Source organism: Eleutherodactylus coqui, chromosome 8 (genome assembly GCF_035609145.1).
Source record: "Eleutherodactylus coqui strain aEleCoq1 chromosome 8, aEleCoq1.hap1, whole genome shotgun sequence".
Lineage (NCBI taxonomy): Eukaryota > Metazoa > Chordata > Amphibia > Anura > Eleutherodactylidae > Eleutherodactylus > Eleutherodactylus coqui.
Genome location: NC_089844.1, coordinates 109411311 through 109435398, shown reverse-complemented (window position 1 = coordinate 109435398; position 24088 = coordinate 109411311). Strand labels below are relative to the sequence as shown.

The 24088-nt window shown below is 39.7% G+C and overlaps 1 long non-coding RNA gene across 1 annotated transcript in view; it reads left to right on the top strand.

Moving 5' to 3' along the window:
* The window catches only part of LOC136576688 (uncharacterized), an 85550-nt gene that overhangs the window by 9062 nt on the left and 52400 nt on the right, over nt 1–24088 (top strand). Inside the window, exon 2 of the long non-coding RNA XR_010786399.1 lies at nt 17764–17921. This is a non-coding gene — a long non-coding RNA (uncharacterized lncRNA). The remainder of the gene's footprint in view (nt 1–17763; nt 17922–24088) is intronic.

The following is a 24088-nucleotide window of genomic DNA, read 5'->3' as shown; positions in this document are numbered from 1 at the left end:
AAAAGCTTCCCTTTTAATTAGTTAGGATGCATGCATGTTAATTGTGTCCAAAATAGTTTCTTCATTGTACATGAGAATATGAAAGCTAAAGACTTGACATAATGCAAAACGGTGCTGGTGGGGGGTTTAGTTGGGTGTACAGTAATAGTAAATGAATACCATTAATAAGAATAAAGCCTGCTAGGCCATATTACTGTGAAATCTAATCTGCAGGCTTATAATGAACTGGAATAGGTTGTCCAAATATAACACAAAATGTAAAAATATTTTTCTTCTGTTCCATGTACAGTCGTCATCTAGCTCAGACCCTTTATTATGCTTGTAGTATATGACATCAGCTCTAAGGTTTCGTAGTCTTTATTCTATTTCTTTGTTAAATGAAAACACATTTTGCTGACGTAATGTTTTCCTGTCTTTTTATCGGTTATTGTTACTGAGCTGATCACATATTGTATTAGACGATTATGCAATAACCAACAGTTTACTTTTCCAGTCCTCTTAGAGCAACAGCATTAAACTGCATTGGAGAAAGGATGTGGTTGAAAAAGTTGGCCAGGCAAAAAGCAGTGGGCAAATGTCCATTTCTCACAGCCTGGTCATGTATTAGGAAGCACCAAGCCAAATTCTAGTCTGTGTATGTTGTAATATATGTTGTGAAAAAGACTCTCGGATACTTTTCTTATAGTTACTTTGGACTGATACATTTTATAACTTTTTTTTATTTACTGAATAAATATATTTTATTTGGTTAAATTTAAAAAGTATTTACATGTTAAGTATTGAAGGAATTATTTTAGACCTGACCTTTAGTGATGTGGTTAATACTGATTTCTTCATCGTCATGCAAGACAGCGTATCTAAAATTGGTCAAATATTGAAGTCTTACGCTAACCATACACTTTAGATGAAGGTTGGTCAAACCCACTGATTTCAGGAGGATCAGCTGACCAGTGTGATGGTGTGCTGACATTCCCTCAACAGCATATGTTGTAGTAAAAGGCATCCTGCATATATGGGCCCTTTTACAGTGAATGATTAACATTCTGATTCTTGCTGTGTCTGGCAGCGGCTTATGGTGGCTTTACATGAGGTGCTTAAGCACCTGACAGCCATTTCAACAATTATCACTCGTGTGCTTTATAAAAGGAACGATAGTCATTCAATGATTGGAGGCGTAGAGCGCTGGAGGTCTCTTCTGGCGGCCAGTTTCTATTCAGAGTAAGCGGGCAGTCATCTGTAGACTAACAACTGCCTATTTGCTCAGACCAATAGTGTCTTGGTTTTTAGGTGCGCTAAAAACCAAGTTATTCCGACATCTGGGAGATTCTCACTTACTGAGGCCTCATGCACATGGGCAGATTTTTGCTGCGGAATCCGAGGCTGGCGTCCGCCTCCAGGTTCTGCAGCAATAACCCTCCATAGCATACTATGGAAAATTGATTCTTCATGCACACGAGTGGAAACCAATTCTGGTTTCCGCTCGCGGGTGAAAAATTTCTAGCATGCTGCATTTTCCTGCGGTTCCCGCATGGACAGCTTCCATTGAAATCAATGGAAGTCGTCCAACCTGCAGCCCTTCCTCAATTGACATTGCGGAGGGGCCGCAGATTTCTCAGGAGAAGTGAGTTTAACCAAAAAAAAAATCCATACTACGGGTGTCCGACAGCGAGCCGTGCGGACCATCTGCAGTACAGAGAAGCCGGAAGAAGACCGGTGCACGCGGACGCCGGTGAAGAAGACGTCAGTTACGCAGGCTCACCCACTGCAGTCAGGGCCGGATTCCGTGTAGGATTCGGCAGACGGAATCAGGACGTTCTTTGTGAGCCAGGCTTACCTTGTTGGCTCCCATGTTTACACAGAACAACAGCCCATAATTGCTGTTTTCAGTGATTAGTCAGGCAAATATCGACCCGTGTAAAGCTACACATATTGTTCTTTCGCTTTGGAGAACACTTGCATGCTTGGCCAAGCAAGAAGTATGAAGGAGAAGTGGTCAGAAGAATTAGTTGTCCACTGATATCTAAGGTGTATGGCCACCTTTACAAATGGCTGATTAAACCTATTATACGATTAACTTTTTTAATTGGAGTTGCTTTTAAGTTATCTGTCACTTAGCATTTGTATGTCATCTGAAAAGACTTTAAGCTGTGTTAACTGTTGCAACATGGTTTCCACATTGTAGCAGTTTGCAGCTGTTATTTCCCTTTTTCCCACACTATGAAATGTGTCAGGCGCAGGTTTATTATCTTTCCTGACACAGGTGTCAGTTGATAAGTGAACACATTCTTGTGACAACTAAACACTGCTCAGAGCAGAAAGAGATCATATGACCTAATTAAAGTAAAATAATACGATATTTATAAATATCCATTACGTTTTGGTGCTCAGTCATCATTGGTGTCCTGTAGTAGTTTCATTAGTTTAATACTAAAGGAATTTATCTTTAAGTAATTATGGTTTATACTTTTTTGAAAATATATATATTTGTAGTTGTAAAACCGCCAGCAATCCATCACTTCTGACCAAGTAAGAGCTGTCATTAGGCCTCATTTATTAATACTAACAGAAAACCAGTCCTAGCTACCCACAGAAACGAAGCAAAGCGCAGCTTCCATTTCTTAAACTGCCTTGGTAAAATGAAAGCTGCGCTGTGATTGGTTGCTAAGGATAACAGTCATTTTTTTTTTCTTAAACAGATTTACTAAATGGGTCTAATTGTGTATATGATAACAAATATTTTAATTCTAATGATGGAAATTAATCCTATTAGTCAGAAAATGTCAGCTAGATTTTAAAATTCTAGCAAAAGCATAAGGAAAAAATCTTGTATGTGGTTACATATAAAAGTTTGTGTTGGTCAAATTTTGTATCCATGGCCACCATTCTGGTTTGGATTTGACTGTGGCCTTGTGGTAGCTATGAAGTAAAGAGGAAAAACAAAAACATTTAGCTTAACAGATACATCGCTATTGAGGAGAAAGACAATTAAATTGAATGAGCGGAATAAAAAAGAAACACAAAAAATGTTTCCTTTAAAAGGGTTGGCCCACCAGAGCAACTTATCACCTATTCAGTGGATAGGTGATGAGTGCTTGATCAGTGAGTGGTCAGCTGCTCAGATGTCCACTGATCATGTGAAGGGGGACTTGAGTATGTGGTTACACATGTGCACTGTCACTCCCTTTTATCTTTACGGAGACAGATAAGTTGCTATGGTGGGCTAACCCCATTTTATAGAGGATTTGTTAGCTCTCCTATAAATAATGGTTATTTGCACGCTGTAACAAAAGTATCTACTCTTAGGATTTGCTCACACAGGTATTTGCAGAAACGCAGCGTTTTTTGCAGATTCAGCCCGGTTTTAGCCATTCTTCATGCCAACGTTTTGGCTTCATTTTCAGCACAGCTAAAAACGCAGCCAAGGATGCTTGAAAAAAAACACAAAATTCATCTAGCAGCTGCCGTCCGGGTCCCGGACGCTCATCTCTGGTGCTGCTCCAGGCTTCCCCTGCACTGACAGATGATCTATTGCTATAAGTGAGGTTTGAAAACCCCACCTCCAGCAATAGATTGCTGTGATTGGTTCTGGGCGCTGGTTTGATGCCCAATCATAGCCATTCATTGACTGTCTCGGTCAATCAGAGCTTGCCGGCTCTGACAACACAGCGCTAAACGCTGTACAAAAACGCCTGTGTGAGGGAGGCCTTAGAACTGTATGTTGTGTCGTTCGTTCCTCTGTTATCCATGGATGTTTCACTACAGTTTCTGTCATTGTCCAATTACTTCTGACAGACTGTGCAGGTTGGGAGGAATATTGTTTTCTCCTTGTGAAGCTGTCTAGTTGGTGTGAGGAATTTTGTTATGGAGAATGGTAACGCTCAGTTGTGAATTTACTTATTAATTTCTAGGAGGAATAATAGAAAACCGTATAATGCAGAAAAAATGTACCGTACTACAATGTAGAAAAGATGCTCCAGAATAATTTCATTGGGAATGCAAGTATTTACTAAAACAGACATGTCAGAGCTAACAGGTCCTTATTAAGTACTAAATCTGTCAGCTATAGGAGCACAGGTCCATACAGGTCTATCTTCTAGAATTATGAACCATTAAAGGGGTTGTCCCGAGGCAGCAAGTGGGTCTATACACTTCTGCATGGCCATAATAATGCACTTTGTAATGTACATTGTGCATTAATTATGAGCCATACAGAAGTTATAAAAAGTTTTATACTTACCTGCTCCGTTGCTGGCGTCCTCGTCTCCATGGTGCCGACTAATTTTCGCCCTCCGATGGCCAAATTAGCCGCGCTTGCGCAGTCCGGGTCTTCTCCTGTTCTCTATGGGGCTCCGTGTAGCTCCGTGTAGCTCCGCCCCGTCACGTGCCGATTCCAGCCAATCAGGAGGCTGGAATCGGCAATGGACCGCACAGAAGCCCTGCGGTCCATGAAGACAGAGGATCCCGGCGGCCATCTTCAGCAGGTGAGTATGAAGACGCCGGACCGCCGGGATTCAGGTAAGCGCTGTGCGGGTGGTTTTTTTAACCCCTGCATCGGGGTTGTCTCGCGCCGAACGGGGGGGGGGGTTTAAAAAAAAAAAAAACCCGTTTCGGCGCGGGACATCTCCTTTAATGGCAATGACACAGAGGTGTCACTTTAGACGTTTAGTGCGACCTTTTCTTTAATCATGGAAAATTAAGTGTAGTTTGTGATTTTTGTCAGGAATTTTGTACCCTGTTACCCTGTTACAAAGTAAAAAGTATATTGCCAAAGAAAGCTTAAATTCACTTAAAGGGATAGTGTGCGATAAAATGTTTTTGTGAAAAATTAAAAAACAAGCCCCTACAGTCCACGTCCAGCTCCCTGCATGTACCCCGCTGACAGCTCCTGGTATCCCATTTGATATGCTTATCGGCTGCAGCTAGGAGAGGTGAGCAGGAGCTCACTTGTTATGTTTTTGTTGTTTTTTTTGCCATGGGGGACCTATCTTTATCAAAACATCTTAACTCCGACAGCACCTTGAGCTTTGATATTGCCACAAAGCCAAGTGATAACTTCAAATATCCTTATACTCCACAGTAGGAGGTGACCTTTTCTATTTTTTATATACTGTAAGTTTCCATGAAAAAAAAACTACTTGTAACGCTAGTAGAAAAAAAAACAAGATTATAGCGATTTCAAAATCCGAATCCATGATATGCATCACTTCAATAACGTGTGGACCCGCTGGATTATATTTTTTTATTTTCATTATCTTTTTCTAGCTGCTTCAGTGGCTTTCTGATTTTTCAATTAACTCTTCTATTTCGACTTTCAGAATTTCAGCGCCATTATTTTTTATCCCTGTTATCTATTAAGTACTTTGGATTTGACAATAAATTAGTCCCATGTTTTAACACATGCTTTTGTTTTATTTTTAATATTAGACTAGAAGATAACCATAACTGAAAATGATTATTTGTTTAATAGAATAAGAATAGTCTCACTGGAATACTGACTCATTTTAAGGAGAATTTCAGAAAACACTCCCTGTCTTTCCAATGAGCATTGTTTGATGTCTCACTACTTTCCTGCTGGCTCTCAGTGCTCCCATCTCCTAGCCCTGACTAGGGCCAAAAAGCAGAAGCAGATCTGTTTTCAGTCTTTAACTAGTTAATACCCAGACTTTTTGCAGTCTTATCTGTGTAAATCGCACACAAAAAGTTTTCTTTGTTTTGGTGCAGAGATGTTCATTAAAAAAAAAAAAAAAAATATATATATACTGAAAATAATAAAAATTCATTTATACCAACAAAAGTAATAGAAGAGGAGTCAAAACTCCACAACAAATACCACACAATCAAAGTGAATGGCACTTGCAAAACGCCAAGACCATGCCACGGAACAAATTTGTCTAGATTTCGGGGCAAGCATGGAATTTTCAACCTTCTTGTGAAATCTTAAGCACTTTCTGTAGGTCATGCATTTGGATTTTGCCACAGACTTGCAGAAATTTGAATGTGGCGGACTAAGAATTTGAATAATATTATCATTCAATATAACTTTTAAATGGTTATAACATCTAGTCAAGAAACACATGTTCCCCCTTCTCATTTTCTTACTGTGTTATGAGAAAATAAAGGGATTGGGTTAATATACTTTTTAAAACAGTCTAAATGTGTAAGTTAATTTTTTGGCTTCTTCATCTTGACATTGGAATTTTTACTAGTGTAGACTTGCTGTGTTACTTGGAACAGTCCATATTAAAACCTTTCAAACATGCCTGCTGGATCATATTTAAGAAGTGAATGAAGTATCTTGTCTACCCAGTTATAAAATTAGAATCAACCTAGATCACATGATCTTTCCATATTCTAGAACATGCAACATTCTCTTACATTGATTAACCAAATATCATATTTTATTAAAGTTTCCAACAAGTTGTGTGGCTGTGGGATATTGGGAAAATACAGTTTTCCTTTTTAGCAGAGTTATACATTTCACTAAAATATACTGCCACAATATTTGTACAATTTCTAGATGGAATGTACTTAACATTTCTCTCTGTTTTGTTTACAGACTGATGACATGAAAAAAGGAGGAAATAATAATAAAAAAATAAACTAGTCTTTCAGTTTAGACTTGTAATTTTATATTACACTTGACTGTATTTCCAGATGAGCAGCACATTCCCAGTGATGATGATCTTGTATGGCAGGAGAACATGTTCTATGAACGGAAGAAAATCAGACATTGACTACATTTTTGCTAGTAATAATAGATACATTTTACCATAGTCTCATGCGTGCAAGAGGTAGTAGGGGCTTGCAGGGGAGTTGCCCTGGGCTCTTTTACCAGGGTGTTTAGGTACAGGGCCTAAATAAAAGAGTCTAGCTACACCTCTGGTCCATTATATAAAATGTTTTATTGATTGACTTGAACGGTTTAATCAGGTTTTTAGGGCATTCATTAATGAAACATTTTATAGTATCCATATCAAACAATTTTTTGGCAACTCGATTCTATCTATCATCCATCCATCAATCCATCCAATCCTATCCTATTTCTGAGAAAATGTTGGAGAAATAGTTGCTTCTTTCTGATAGATAATAAAAACACAGGTAGATACTAGGATTGTGTAATGATACCTCTTGCTGTTAACTTTGTAGGTAGTGCTTCTTTATTATTTACCATAGCTATTATTTTACAGGTTTGGCTGTAAAGGATTTTGTCCTAGTATTAGGTGTGTGTGTGTGTGTGTGTGTGTGTGTATGTATGTATGTATGTATATATATATATATATATATATATATATATATATATATATATATATATATATACACACATAATATGACGTTTAACTATTGCCGTCGCTATCAGATTTCTTGATCATTGCTGATGAAATATTATAATTTTATTCAGCTATTGTACAAGAACATACATGTGCAGCAATTTGCAAATACCAAATGAGCTTTAGTGCAAATTATATTCCACATGGAAAAAAAATCTCCATAATCCCAAATATTTAATAGTGTGTGTGCACACCCTTAAACATATATCCCACCAAATAGTGTAAAACATTGTATGACTAGTCAAACTTGGGGTAAATTGAGTGTATATTGCCAGATTTGGTAAAACAGAAGCATAACAGATCAATAGTTTTATTATCTGTGAATTTCTATCCATTTGTCTGTCTATATATCAATCTATCCATATTTTAGTTGCTTTGTAGTCTGAAGAATTATTCAACAATTACAGGGTGCAGCAATGTGTTATATTGTGCAATGTTCCTGGAGTTATATTACATTTGCATCATAGCTATTAGATTCAGTGGTATAGTTGCAGTATGAGTTTTTGAGGCCTTGGGCATAGAAGTTGATAGAATGGCACACATTGATTATCAGTCCTTTGTTCTGTAGTGCACTAAAGTTGAATTTAGGTGCAATTACTCCAAATGCATATACTTATCATGGAAGCTTAGGGAAAATGTATTATTCAGTATAAATAGTGTTGAGCTGCAAAAAAATTATCTTCTGCAGCATACAAACACCATCATACTTTACTACTTCTTGCTTAAGTGTGAGATATCTTATTTCAGTATTAAATAAAGAGGTCAAACCAGCATATCCTGCATGATATTTTAAACGATCTTCTAGGTCTTTTTAGGACAGTCTACTACTTTTGTCTAAAGATGTAATATCTTTGCTAATAAACATATATGTACAAACATAGTAAAACATTACATTTTTATTTTGAATGCAAAATGCATTCAAAAACATCCAAAAGTGGAGCTAATCTGAGTAAAAAAAGACAACCCAAGAAAAATATTGCTTTCACTAAAATTCTAGAATATATAATACCTGGATCTTTATAAGAAATTCAAGTATAAGAAAACGTTACTCTGTTAGGAGTCAATTTTGTAAGCGGCTAATTTATGTCTCCTTAAATTACTTATACTTTTTATATATCTCTGCTAAGGATTACAACATCCATTCTGTTATATATTCTGCATAATCTAGACCTGGAGCCTGCCCGTAGAGGAAAAAGAGGGCCCCAGTGTAGAAAAACTGGTGGAATTTGTGCCCCCCTCCTCCAGGATTTTCCTGGAAAGTCAGCCACACATTGGGAAATATGTCTTGCAGCATTTCTATAATAAGCTGAAAGACACTGCAAGGATCATTTCTGACCTTAACTCTGGCGAGCTGAGATTTTCTTTACATTTTGGAAGGTAAATTTAGTGCTACTCATTCCACATTTTAACCACAAATTGGTTGAATTCTAGACCATCAGTTCTGTGCATATATTTATGGATATATAAAGAGTGGAGAAAATATTGGCTCCTTAAGAAGCCGGATAAACTTGGAGACAGTTTGATTTTTTATTTTTTTCTAATCTTGGTAATGAGAGCTTTCAGTGATATTCAGAGAAAACAATTTAAAGTGTTAGATGCCAGCAGATCTATATATATCTGTAATAAAACCTCTTTGAAATGAACACCTTAAATTGCAGTGAGAAATGGTCTTCCAGAGGGGTGTGTTTTCTCAAAAAGAGGCAAATATACATAGGATATAGAGTTTTGATTCTTCATAGAAAAATGTAGTCTAGATCAGGTTGGTCTTCTCAAAAAGGTGGTGTTTTGGACTGGTTTTACGAGATATATAGATTTAATTTACTCATGCTCATAAAAAATACATAATAACTAAATCTTATAAGTGAAATGCGTTGCATCTCATGGCTTTTTATGACTTAGTATATTAAAAGCCCTAAACTACAGCATATAGTAAAAGGGAAACTGACCAAGGGATTTTCTACATATTTTATAAAACTATTAGATATGGTTGGACTTTGATGGGGTCACAAATTTCATGAGAAAAGCTTCATTCAAAGACTTCTGCAACTGTGGATATATACAGCAGACTTTTCTGCAACAACATTATCATATGAAGCCACATAAAAGTATCAGTGTCTTTACTAATGGAAATGCAATTTGCTAGTGTAAACCTTCAACAGTGGAGTAAGCCATTACAAATGCCCCTCACAGATTGGTAATAATGGTACAATACATGCTTTTTGTGACATTTGTTTACTACCATATGTAATGATTTTGATGATGAGGTTGGATGATCATCCATAACCTTAGAGAGAAACCATTGCACCCATATTTTAACTTTGCCACCAGACTCCAGATTTTCACATCCTGGTGGGACTATTATATAGTAGTATGTACGTTCATTAAGGAAAGTGGTGAGAATATGAGATCTTCATGGGTCTATGTCTGAATCTGTCAACCCGTTTAAGATGAACATAGCATTCAGTCAATGGTTATTTTTCTATCTTCCCAACTTCACCATGTTTGTACACTTGGGCACTATAAACCTATATGCCACCCCCTTACAAAAAAACCTATATAGTGTGCAAACCTTGTACCCTCTTTGTGCTAATTAATTTGAAGGAAAATTAAAACTCCTCTAAACCCATTCCCAAGATTAGCAGCTGGGTCTTCTTTCTGCTGCCTGCTGACTGCAACCCGACACAGGCAATGCAAAGCAGTGATCTCTTTGTGTTGTCTCAACTAAGACTCTGACTCCTCCATACTCCCGACCAAGAGCAAGGAGCGGGGGAGGGAGCCAATGGCTCTTTGCACTACTTTTAGTTTTCAACTGAATCCATGTCCTGAAGATGTCGATCCAGTTGAAAGTGGCACTCAATCAGGGGATCTGAGTGGGCCCCATTTCCACTTTAGGCAAGTCATGGCCAAAAGCACCCTACAACTGCGATTGTTTTGATATTGATGGCTTCACCCTAATGATGTGGCACCACAACATCTGCTAAAAAAACTGAGACTTTTTCACCTGTGGTACATGCTTTTTTTTGTACACACTAGTGGCACCAGATAGACATATAGTAACTTAAACATTGCTTTAACAGTCTGTCAGCTTGAACATGTTCTCCAAACTGCAGGCAGCATGTTATAGAGTAGGAGGAGCTGAGCAGATTGATATGGGGAAAGATTCAATATTACTTGCATTTTATTCATTTACATATCTTCTAATTGGACTGAGCTGAACAGTCCAATGGGCAGTCCTGTCAGTGATTGACAGCTACCTCTGTATGTACAATCCTATACAGATAACTATCAATCACTGATGGGACCATCCATTGGACTATTCAGCTCAGAAGGTGCAGAATCTGCCCAGCTCCTCCTGCTCTACTACATCATGCCTGTAGTTTGGATAGCATATTTGAGCTGACTGATTCCTTTAAAACAACAAACAAAACCAAAAAACAAAGGAATTAAATGTTATTTGTTTTAGCCACAGGATATGTGTGTATATATTATATCCTTTCTTTATAAGGCCCAATGTCCACAGGCGGATCTGATTTGTGGAATACGTGTGGATGATGCGCAACTCAACCCACCCATAGGGAAGCAGGGATATCTATGCATGTATTCAAGCATGCAGATTTGTTTTACGGACCTTTTGGTCCAGAAAACAAATCGTAACATGCTGCATTTTAGTGCGGTTCCTGCATGGGTGACTTCCATTGAAATCAATGGAAGCAGTCCAATCCGCGACCTGTCCGCAATTGAATTGTGGATGGGCTGCGAATTCCATGAGAAGCAAGAGTTTAAAATAAGAAAAAACTCTGCTGTGCATGTGCGGTAGCGTGCCAGCTGGCACTTCCGCACAGTGAAAAATCAAGAAGACCCGGATGGGTAAGCAGAAGACCTGGACAGGTATGCAGTGTCCTCGACCATGGGCAGGGTCAGATTCTGCTGTGGGCTCCCGTATGCAAAATCCATTACATCCGTGGGTATGAGGCCTTAGTCTGCCTTAGAAAAACCTTCTTTCTAATGAAGCCAGTCGGTTGTTCAGTTGGTCACTGCGGGTCAGGTTTCTGAAACCTCTGAACAGCTGATATATCATGGCTAATCTTGCACTTCCTGTAAGTGGCTGCTGCAGGAAAATTGGGGTATTGCATGCCAAACATTCAAATAAATGGTCAGCCATGTAATACATGGCTGAATGGAGTCTGTTAGGGTGAAAAAAGTCTTAATTGGTGGATATCCTCTAACGTCTGCGTGTCATTGGGAAAGTGTTTTGTTTTGAAGAGCAAAATGTGATTGTTCCCAGCAAAAGAAGCCAAGTAATCTTGTAGATATGATACCTTTTAATGGCTAACAAAATGTTGTAGCGACCTTTCGAACCTCTCAGGGTTCTTCCTCGGGCAATACAATTTAATTGCTCCAATGTAAGCCAATTTAATTGCTCCAATGTAAGCCAATTTAATTGCTGCCATGTAAAGTAGGCCCTATGTAAGAGTTAATGAGCAGCACTCGATATGACTCGGTCATTACTAAACCTTATACTTTACTTTGTAAAACTTTTATATTTTAAATCCAGTTATTGTAGGACTCCAAAACAGATTTGTATTGTAAGAGCTTTCACTTAGCTGATTATCCATAGAAATTAAATTAACAGACCTGGAGAGTGAGAATTAACCAGTAGGGATGCAGACTTGGCAAACATGTAGCTGCTAATCCATCAATGTACAAAACATGGACACCTTCAACATTTCTAAAATAACTTGTTGATTTTTCTATGTTCTTTCATTTTGTGCTTCGCTATATAAACAGTGTTTTCTTTCATTTTACCATATCTATACATTTACTATCTACAGTAAATAGATTTTGAAAAAAGAACCCTTTAAACCTCATTCTATTAATGCCTTTTAATTGCTGCCATTGACCGATGTGTACAGTGTCCATGGTGATCCCCCAGCAAAAAAAAAAAAATTCCCCTCCTATTTGCAGAAATCTAACGTTTAATTGACTGGGTAATGCATATGCTAGTTAGCTTGTTTTTGTTGTTTTAGTGACATGATAACCTGGCACTGGACATGAAGTTATATATACTCTAATAGTTGGTAATCCAGTTCTGTAACTATTTTGCTCATATGCCTAACGGATAAGTGGCTATTCCAAAATTATCGCTTTACTTCCTTCATATTCCACCAATGGCAGGAGGTTCCATTAAAGGAAAAGAAACTGAGGACCGACAGCAGAGGGCTTCCATGCAGATAGCAGAGTCTGGTCCATGTGATTCTAGAAATGGGTAATGACTACAGAGACCATTAGAGATGTCGGGGCATTGTATACAGGGGGTTGGTGCAACCCAACTAACCCATAGGCAGGATTTGATGCTTGGGAGTAGCCATGCATGGAAGCACCGAAGGTTGCTTGTAAGAGTCGTCATCCACCTTAGATGCAAACTAGCCTCTAGTCCTCACCGAGAGGATGTACAAGTTTGCTGCAACAGTTCTCCTGTCCTTCTCTTGTAGTGAACATGCCAACCAAGTGTGAGATAAACTGTCAAGCTCTATACCTCTTCGGAGTCTGTAACCATTACACGTATGTATCATTTGAGTGTTGTGCACACAGAGAGAAAAATAAATTTTTGTTTGCACCAAAAAAAGTGTTAGCGATATTTCAGCGGGGCCTAGTATCCCTCTCAATATGCCTACTAGAATGTAAAAGGCAAAATGGCACTTTTAATGCTTCACTGAACCCCAATTATTCTGTATTTATTAGAGTATGCATAAAGCTGTTAATGAGTTTTGAAGTGTCACCTCCATTGCAAACCGTTATCTTATTCAGTCAACTCTTAAGCCTCATTGACTTGGTGATTTAGGGCAATACAATTTAACTTTCAAAGCCAATTTAATTGCTGCCATGTAAAGTAGGCCCTATGTAAGAGTTAATGAGCAGTACTCGATATGACTCGGTCATTACTAAACCTTATACTTTACTTTTGTAAAACTTTTATAATTTAAATCCAGTTATTGTAGGACTCTAAAACAGATTTGTATTTTAAGAGCTTTAACTTAGCTGATTAGCTATAGAAATTAAATTAACAGACCCGGAGAGTCAGAATCAACCAGTAGGGATGCAGACTTGGCAAACATGTAGCTGCTAATCCATCAATGAACAAAACATGGACACCTTCAACATTTCTAAAATAACTTGTTGATTTTTCCATGTTCTTTCATTTTGTGCTTTGCTATATAAACCGTGTTCTCTTTAATTTAAAAATATCTATAAATTTACTATCTACAGTAAATAGATTTTTTTTTTGCACAAGAGGGGGCGTGTAACCATGGATATATGGTCATGTTTTATATTCCTTATCAACATTATTTGCAATAATTCAGAAAAATGTAGTATTATGAAACGAGCTGTTTTGCACATTGACTTCAAAAATCTTTCATTAAAATAAGTATTGCGATCATAAGTTTAGGAAATACAGGCCTCTATTCTTGAAAGTTCAGCAAATTCAATTACTTGCCTGTCTTGACCCCTGAAATGACCATATGTTATGCCCACATGGGCATATACATAAAAGCATGTTCACACAGGGCAGCTTTGCCGCATGGAAAATCTGTGGCATTTACAGTAGCAGCAAAGTGTAAGAGATTTTCAAATGTCCATGTGCTGCACAAAACCTTTGCAGAAATTGACATGTGATGTGGAATTTAAATCTGCAGTATGTCACTGGATACGCTGCAGAATCCATCTCTTCTGAAATGACAGGGTGACTTCCACACTGAAGTCCACCTTAAAAGCTGAATGGTGTAGGGTTTGAGGCAGAATTTCAGCTGCCGATGCACCCTGGAAAAAAGATGATTAAGGGGCGAACAAATGACTATGTATAAATACATTAGGGGGCAATACAAGGATCTCTCCCATAATCTGTTTATACCCAGGACTGCGACAGTAACAAGAGGGCATCCACTATGTCTAAAAGAAAGCAGGTTTCATCACCAACACAGAAGGGGGTTCTTTACTGTAAGAGCAGTTAGACTGTGGAACTTTCTGCCTGAGGACGTGGTGATGGCAAAATCGATAGTTTAAGAGGGGACTAGATGCCTTTCTAGAGCACTGTGATATTACAAATATCGACCTTAAATAACCAATAGGGTTGTTAATCCGGGTCTTGGAGTCGGGTAGAAACTTTCAAAACGTTGATCCAGGGTTTATTCTGACTGTGATTATGAAGTCAGGGAGGACTTTTCCCCTAATGGACTACATTGGCTTCTGCCTCATTTGTTTGTTTTTTTTGCCTTCCTCTGGATCAACAAGGGGGAGGGTGGTAGAAACAGGCTAAACTAGATGGGCATTGTCTCCCTTCAGCCTCACCTACTATGTTACTACGATGTGCTGCAGAATATCAGCTGTGGACAATCTATTCCGTGTTGAACATGCCCGAACAATGCTGATTCTGCTATTAGAGCTGTATATGTTTTATATATTTTGGGTTTATCCACATGACCGAGCTGTGTACACAGAACCAATATGGCACTTCATGGAGGCCATATGACTCCCGAGTATTGAGCTGCAGGCCTCTGTGCAGGCTCCATCAGGCAGTATATGTATGGAGAGATTGTTCTCTAGATGCCATGCTTACAGTTCAGTGCCGGAATTCGGCAAAAAGAAACTTTTGTGTGATATTAGATGCGTACAGTATAGTAAAGCTTTGTATACTTGTATGGGCTTTGTGTGATGGCTCGGTACAATTTGGAGGTTGTATAAAGCCTAAATAAAGTCAGTAGTATGAGCCCTTAATGTTAGACTCCAGCCAAAATTGCTGACCAAGTATTTGAGTGGGATCAGATCTCCAACTCCTTCCAACGAAGTATGCCTGATCAGGAGTCCCCTGTGCCTAGATTGCAGTTCCATGGGGTGCTGATTTATTCTATGGCTCCAGTATTATTTAGTAATGCTGCTAGGATGGTTGCCATAACTATTCCATCAGAAGCTCTATTCATTGCATAATAGTACTTTCACTCAGGTTTGACACAGATTTCAGAATAGAGGCCTCCTTTTAAGAAAAACTAGTGAGGATTGTTGGAAGATTCTAGTCTCATGATAAGCATATGATCTGCTCTGATATAGAAAGCAATGCACAAATAAGGCATTTATCAATGTTGTACTTTGTTCATTTATGTCTATCTTGTTTGGTTCTGTGAATTCAACATTTTTTTTTTACCTATATTATATATATATAATAGTTGTAGTTAGCGCTGGACTAAAATATTGATGACCTTTCCTCAGGATGTCATCAATATTAGTCTGTCACTCGGGATCTCCGCTTATCAGCTAATTGAAGAGTCTGCGGTGTACAGGTGAGCACTCTGGCGTCATCTCAGGCCTGTGACATCATAATTTTTTCAGTTAGATGGCCTAAGGGATGGGATTGAGCTGCTATAAAATGTTCAGCTCTGTGCCTGGTATGCAGTGAAGTGGCTGCGTGCTCACTTGAGTGTCATTGCCACTTCAAGCAGCTGATAGGAGTCAAGAGCAGCAGACCCCACTGATCAAATACTGATGATCCATCTTGTGTATAGGTCATCATTATGATAATTCTGGAAAATCTCTTTAATATTCTCAATAATAAAGACCACATAAATTAAGAGGAGATTCATCAAATTTACCATGTTAGACACTTTTCTCTTAGTTATTCCATCTCTTGATTGACAAAACGTTACTGGTTTATATAAGAAAAAATTTTGGTGCATGCTAATAAATTTTGCTGCACTTTAAGACTCCCCTTCTTGGAGTTCACTCTATGACTTCTATGACTTTTGAAGACTAGTGAGGTGCAAAAAGTACCTGAAACTCATAACAAATATGGTGCATGGCACGTGTGTCAGCTTTTTAGGGTTTGTTGCATAATTTCCAGAATTTGATGCATTTCACTTAGTAAATCTGTAACAGTCATCTGACTTCTGCTACCAGTACATAAAGGGATTGTTGTGGGATCCGCTGCACCAGTTTCCAGGTGAAGAAAGGATATTTTATTGCATGAGTGACTGCCTAAATTTTTTAAAAAGTTGGACAAGCCCTTTTTAAGGTGCCTGTATACCTCACAAGCCTTTAGCTGAACACCGCTTCTGCTCATAGCTATTTCGCCCCACACACATAAATACTCGCTTTTAGGCCCTGGCAGTGATTTATCTCTAGAGAGAACAAGAGGATTGGGTGTTGAAATTCAACTTGCCTAATCATTCTTTCCCCTTACATTTCCAACATTACCTGTTGAGGGAAGACGGAAATCCCCATACAAATTGGACAGTCATCCGGTTCTGTTCAAATCGGCTTGTTTGGGCAACTTTTTATGAGGCCCCCTGCATATGGCCGAGCCGGATTCCGCATGCAGAATCCAACAGCGGAATCCGTCTCTGCCAGCAGCGGTGTCGGCACATGCAGAATCCCGCAGCGGAATCCGTCTCTGCCAGCAGCGGTGTCGGCACGTACCAGATCAATTTCATTTTCATCTGTACTGCGGATGGTCCGCACAGCGAGCTATCGGGAATGTGCAGTACAGATTTTATTTCTTTTGAACTCCTGCTTTACCCGCCTCATCGCCTAGCGATTAAACAAAAGGATGTCTGGCAGCATCAGGGGTGCAAAATCTGCCCAACTGGGATATATTTTATTCTTCTACAGATGTAAAAGAGGCAAGCTTGACAAAACCTCCACATTCGGGAGTTGTAACGTTACTGCCTGTTTAATGTCTGTAGAAGAATAAAGTATATCCCAGTTGGGATGACTTTGCAGCGCTGATGCTGCCAGACATCCTTTTGTTCAAGTGCTGGTCTATAAGGATCAGGATCGGATCCTTCACTGGAGTGCATTAACCTCTCCGCTATCTTGTGGACTTTCAGTGAGTGCTGCTGACATTGCCTAAATATTGTCATCACCTAGCAATGATGCAGAATCCTCAACCTTTCCGCAATGTGATTGCAGAAGGGCTGTGGATCAGATGGCTTCCAATGACTTCAATGGAAGCCGTCTATGCAGAATTCACGAAAAAATGTAGCATGCTGCGATTTTTACATTTTCTTTTTCCCCTTGATTTCCCATACCATTTGCTGCGAATCCACAGTGCAGAAGCCCGCCGGGGATTCCACAGCAAATATCCATCCGTGAGCAGGAGCCCGCAATGTGTATGGAGGCTTTAAAGTTTAATAGGTGGGGAGGTGGGCGAGTAGGAGAAATCATGTATCAAAACTAAAGCCAAATATTCATCTTGCCAATAGCAACCTAAGTTTAGCTTTTACTTTCTATGTCGCACTAGTCAAATTAAACGTGATCTATGATTATTTTCTGTGGGCTATAAGGACAGTTATTCTCGGAGTCGGTATTGATACATGAGACCCATATTTTCCCTGCAAGGTGGTGTCTTTAAAATGTGATGCTAGGTAATCCCTCTTGTTGATTCTAGGTAGGAGGTCAGCAACATTATTCACTACAGAACAGAAGGAAGAAATTACTGAAAAGGACAGCGAAGAAGAACTCTAGTAAACACATTGAGGGCAGGTGTTAATGTTTCTGGGAAGGGAAAATTGTGTCAAAGTTCACAAGGAAAATCTGCTCTGCAAGGTAATCTTCTGTAAGACTTACTGTGTTACATAACTACAATTAAGGCGCCTCCTTCTCTGCAAAACATATCTATCAACATATTAATGCTACGTTGTTGCCGTTGGCACCAAGCCAAACGTTTAGCAAGCAAGTAGCAGTGGAATATAGCACAAAAACAGAAAAAAACTGCATTCGCTATGTGTAAGCAAGGATATAAGTGGTGAAATGAAGAGGTTAAAGGATCCACAATATAGAAAACAAGCCTTATTCATAGAGAAAACTTTCAGCTATTTATGAGGGAGACTTCCTGACAGTGTCACGCACATGCTGTTGGCTGTGATATATGGGAGTCCTTCAGAAATGATATTGTCAGCAGTTCATAAGCCTGTTTTTCAGTTGTCTCTCACACACAGGCGTCTATTCACAGAGCTGGGGAAGAGTTTAGTCCGATCAATTTAGATACATTGGAATAAGCAAAAGAAAAGGCAAAATAACATTCTGCACTAGAGTATTACTATATATTATGGATATATTACTAGCCAGAATCATCCTTTTACTATTTTAGAGGATGCCTTCGATAGCAGTCCCTTGCCATGTGCCCTATGAGGGTGTGTTTAGCTAACAGAGTATGGCGTGTCATGCCCACCAAGGACATACATATAAATCATGGCATTTACGGCAAAACGTAGAGTTTACCTTCTATCCTCCATTAAAAAAAATGATATTAGATACAGCAGTTCAGCTCAAGAATAATGCAGTCACCATATAATAGTCAGATAGCATTTCTACACAGTGGAAGGCTCCCTGCACAGGGGCGGAAATTCCACAGCGGGATTTCCCGCAGAATTTCCGCCCGTGCCCACTGCCATAGGATTGCATTATAAAATGCAATCCTATGTACACAACCGCAATTTGCCCGCGTGGAAAACAAATCGCGGCATGTTCTATTACTGTTACACAGAAACGTCACTATGGACGGGCCGACTCCGCTATGCGCATGCGCTGGCTGGGTGGAAGCCGGCACATAGGGCAGAGAGAAGATGCCGGGAGCGGGTGAGCCGCAGGGCTGTGCAGAGGCACAGGTCCGCATCCATTCTTGCAGTGGGATCCGACCCGGCCGTCTGCAGGCGGCCATAGTGATCACAGGTGACAACTTCTCTGACTAGTGAAGTCTCCTTTTGTTACTTATCTGGGCCTAGATGACCATGAAGGTTTCCTTCAGCCATGACTCATCTCTGCATATTCTTACCATACTGCCACTACCACTAATGAACCGCTCAGTATCCTCTACCCCATAGTAAGTGTCCCCTATGTGGCTCTTCAGCCTCCTCTAGAAGCATAATGATAGGGATTTTTCCATGTTACGTTAATATGCTGTGGGGCTCCAAATCAAAGGTGGTTATGGCAGCCACCATGAGAAAGCAATAGACACAGGCATCACGGTCGTGTCTTAGAGCAAATCTGAGTTTTATTGTGTACATTGTCTTTCTTATACAAAAAAAATAGTAGGCGTATCAGAGGTTGAACTGCTTTACAGAGGTCGACCTGTTTTACTGGTACATAATTTTGTCTTCTCTATAAACAATGCTTTATTTGTTTGTATTTAGACATCGTGTCTGGACCTAGACAGCAGACAATGATCAAAGCATTCCTCACAACCTTTGTAAACAAAAGCTAAACGAGATCTTGGAGACATGATGGACACTTAAGATTACACGTCTACTTCATTTAGCAGAGCTTTTCATAGGACACAGAATAGAATGTACAATTTAGGCCTACAGCCTCCGGAAACGTATATCAAAGATACATACATATATAAATTAATATGTTCATAACCCTCACAATCCCCCATTTTGAAACAGTCCATCTTGAAAAGAGCCTTTGTAGTGGTACTATCAAGGGTGCTAAGCCACCCCTGCCGGTCTTTCTATCCTCTTCGCCGGATCCCCACTGTTGTTGCTCTTTTACGTATGACTGTTTTAACGATATCGTAGAGGGAGCGATTCCAGATAATTTGCTTGTTTCCGTATCCCACAGAATGTCCATAAATTGCAAACACTCAAAAGAATGAACAAAAGAAACAGTATTAGTAAAGGGTGAAACATAAAATCCATCATCTTTCCTGCTGTAGGTGACCATCCAGTAAAAATATCATACTAGTTATACTCTGTGTCTACCTGGATCTTAGTACCTAGGCTGACTAGCTTATCTCCTACCCATACATTTTTCTAATTCCATAAGGGAGAGGTTAGTAACATCCAAATGCTTTTAAAGGTGTTCAGTATCTATCATTAGTCTTACAATTCTACCCAAGGATACTGTCAGAGTTGACATAGGGATAGCATCTGGGTACCAGTAGTACCTTAATGTTGCTTCAGCATCTGGCAAAAATGTGTAAGTTTCTGTAAACCAATGTATCACCGATATGTTCTGTATACATCCAGACAATGGAGTGATGAGATTATACATACTGGTGGTTCCAGTTCGGTTGGCAACAAAGAATATATATTGGGGGCCAACTTCTATCAGCATATAGATGAAGCAGGTAACACCGTCCAATCACATATGCTGACTGAAGGCTGCTGGAAACATGGCTCATATGCGGCTGTACTCCGTCCGCATGCTAGGCCATCCAGTGTTTCTTCACAGTTCTCTATACCATGGGTTTTATTTTCACTATAAATCATCATACCTGTGAACTTGGGCAACCAATATTGTAAAGCATATAGAGGCGGTCCGAACACCACAGGTAGTACTACAGACTTACACATCAGGCTTGTGTCCTTTACATCATAAAATCATTTCCCCAGTGCTATACTCATCAGAGCATTCTACACCATCAGCCCCGGGCCGTATCCAAGATGCTACTGGAATTACATTATTGAGAATATTTCTCCACAATTTTTCATTATTTGTCATCACATCTGACTGCTTTGTCCCTCTCGTGAATCATATATACATATTGCAGGCTACATTGTGTATAGTTCATGAATTTACTCATATTTACAAACAAATCCTTTTAAACCGCAAAACCAGATTAAAAAGCGTTAATACATCCTTATCATATCCTAATGCAAGACATCGGGGGAGGAACAAGGAAGGCATGCATTGTGCCTGAACATTTATCAATCTAGAAACATCCTGTCCTACCCCAGCCATTTTATTCTTCATCACCTCTAAATCTATAGAGTTTAGAACCCCTACACCTGTACCAATTCCCCCTAATAGGGTATCATACCATTTTCGTTTTCCTCTGGTGCAGGGTTTCATTGCCTGAAGAGAAATATTATAATGCAATATGGTTTTCTGGCTCTTTGTGGATGATAAGGGGTGTCAAATGCCTGGGAGTTACCCAGGGCAGACATGAAGTGTTGCATTATTTCACCTGTGAAATGTGTACCTCTATCTGACTCGATTACCTCTGGTACCCCGTATCTGCAGATTACCTTATTCATGAGCTTCTTTTCGGTTACCTGCTCATTTACTTTTGTAACAGGGTACGCCTCCAACCTGAAAAACATCAACAACAAGCACATATTCATACTTCCCAACACGTGGGAGCTGAATGTTGTCAATTTGCAATCCCTGAAATGGGTAGAGTGGTCCTGGCAAGTGCCTTTGTGGTCAATTTACTTCTACCCTGTTGCTTACGGCATAGCTCATGCAAAACTGGACAAATGATGTAGCAGCTACAAAGAACCCAGGGGGCAACCCTTTCTCTCTCAAGCGTAGGTAACATAGCTGCCTCCGATAGGTGAGTCTTTTCATGGATCAGCTGGGCCATCATGGGGTACAGGGATCGTGGTAGGCAAGTTACTGACTGTTTGCCATACGCCACCCTGTTCTACTGCTCTCATATTAGTCCATTTATCTTTTTCTTCTTTGCTGGCTTGTGACTGTAATGTCTTTAGTACATCAATGTTCAAATTTTTATCAAAGTCCAAATCATAGTCTCTGACTTGTGCGGTCAGTATCTTCTTTTCTTCTTTCTTCCACGGCTTGAGGGCCGCTGTCTGCGCTGAAGTCTGCTAGGGCGTTGCCTTTTGCTTCTGCACTGTTGGCTTTAGTATGAGCTTTCACCTTCAGGATTGCTACTTTGTCTGGTAGGAGTAGGGCTTTCATAAGGTTCTGTACTGCTACACCATTCTCAATGGGTTGTCCTACAGAAGTTTAAAAATGTCTGGCCTTCCATATTGGGCCGTAACCATGATCTATGCCGAATACATACCAGGAGTCAGTGTAAATGGTTACCTTCTGTCACTCTACACGCCTCAGTGAGGGCCTTCAGTTCCGCTTCTTGTACTGAGACATGCGGAGGCATTCTGCTTTTAGAGATCTTGTTGTGTGAACACTGCATATCTGGTGTGGAGTCATCAATCACCCTGGTACCATCTATAAAAACAACTCAAAATATGTATTAACAAGGGGTTTCAATAACTCTTTAAAACTTAAACTTTCTTGTTGCATCAATGCTAGACAATCATGCTGATATTCTATTCCAAATAGATCACGTTCTTATTTGCAAAAATTTTTAAAAATAGCTGATCTGTAGTACATAGATCACCTATGCATCCCCCTCCCCCATTTGATCACCTATGCCTCCCCCTCCCCCATTTGAAACAGGATACTCGATTGGAAGAAGAGTAGCCGGGTTCACCATTGAAAAGAAATATTAAAGGGGGGGCATGAGCAAAGCACATTGCAACCTTATTTGACGAGCTAGAGACAGATGTTTAGGTTGTACTTGAGTGAGTATACTCTGGATGTCATGAGGGGTGAGAACCACTAGGGGGTAGTCCAGGACCAACTCAGAAGATTTGTCAACCATTGCTTGTACTGCTGCCACCGCACAGACACAGGAGGGGGCTCCTCGGGCTACCGGATCCAATCTCATGGAGTAATACCCAAGTGACCGTGGACGTCCTCCATGTTTTTGCGTCAATACTGCTGTCGCATGAAAGGCCAGGGACGGCAGTATGAGACAAGTCCCAAAAAGGTGCGAAGCTTTGGCAGCAGAAGAAGATACAGAAATGGCTTGAACTGCAGCCCTGCGTTGTTCTGTGAGATGTCTGCCTTCTTGAGCTAGACAACAACCTTTTGTTTACAAAGCTGTAATTTTTCCTTTTTAAGCCTTGCAGCCATTTTCTGCTAAAAAAAAATTTTAGAAGAGAAATAGATGCAGATTGACATGTTTCAGATCCTCAGCACAAAGCTGGAAAGTCATTAACATATTGCAACAGCACAGTCCCCTCAGGCGGAGTCCAAGCCTGCAGGACAGTTACATAAATGCCCTTTTGTCTGAAAAGGGGCCGGAGATTCAGACTGTCTCCACTCTGGCTTATTATCTATGACCTTAGGGATTTCAATAGACCTTCTACAAAGGCCATACTAAGTACATGTTTACCCATCTCTTCTATGCCCCTATATCCCAGATCTGACAAACGTTGTTGAAGGGGGGCATAGAATTGTTTTACACTTTCTTCCTTCTCTTTGTGTGATATTAGAAAGAGACAAGGAGGATTCTCTCAAATTTTTTTTTTTTTTTCTTTTTCCCCAATGTTTCAGACAAATTAAAAATATTTTACCACTTCTCAATTCTCTATGTTTAATTTTATCCCAATCTGTGCCACAATAGTCTTTCACATAATTTTAGATTATAGTTCCCGCTGCCTTCCCTGTTCTACATATACTCCTGCATCTCCTCCTTGTCCTCCTTCTCATGCTTCCACTCACTAGCCTAGGATCTAGTGAGCATAGGCATAACCGGTTTGCACCGAGGAGCTCCGCAAGCAGGGCAGCTCTCTCCAATCCGGGTTCTGTTGTCCACAATGCCAGCAGGTCCATCCCTCCAGTCCAATGTTTGACCTTGGAGTGGATGACTTGGCATAGGGTGGGGAGGAGACGGTTGGAATTGAGATGAAGGAGGGGGTGAAGATGGAAGAGGGAACTAACCCGACAATGAGAGAACATCTTTGAATTCTTTTCTCATTTCATTTTCAGCTACTGAACAGTATATATATATATATATTACAACATACTTCCTGTGTAGCCAAATATAACCAATTCTTAATTCAGATTTCTTTGCAAAGACAAGTAGGTCTTCTAAAGCCCAGTACTCCACCCTTTGAAATGTATCTTATCTTCTATAGAACACAGAAACTTCTCCAGACAAATAGCTGTATAACTGG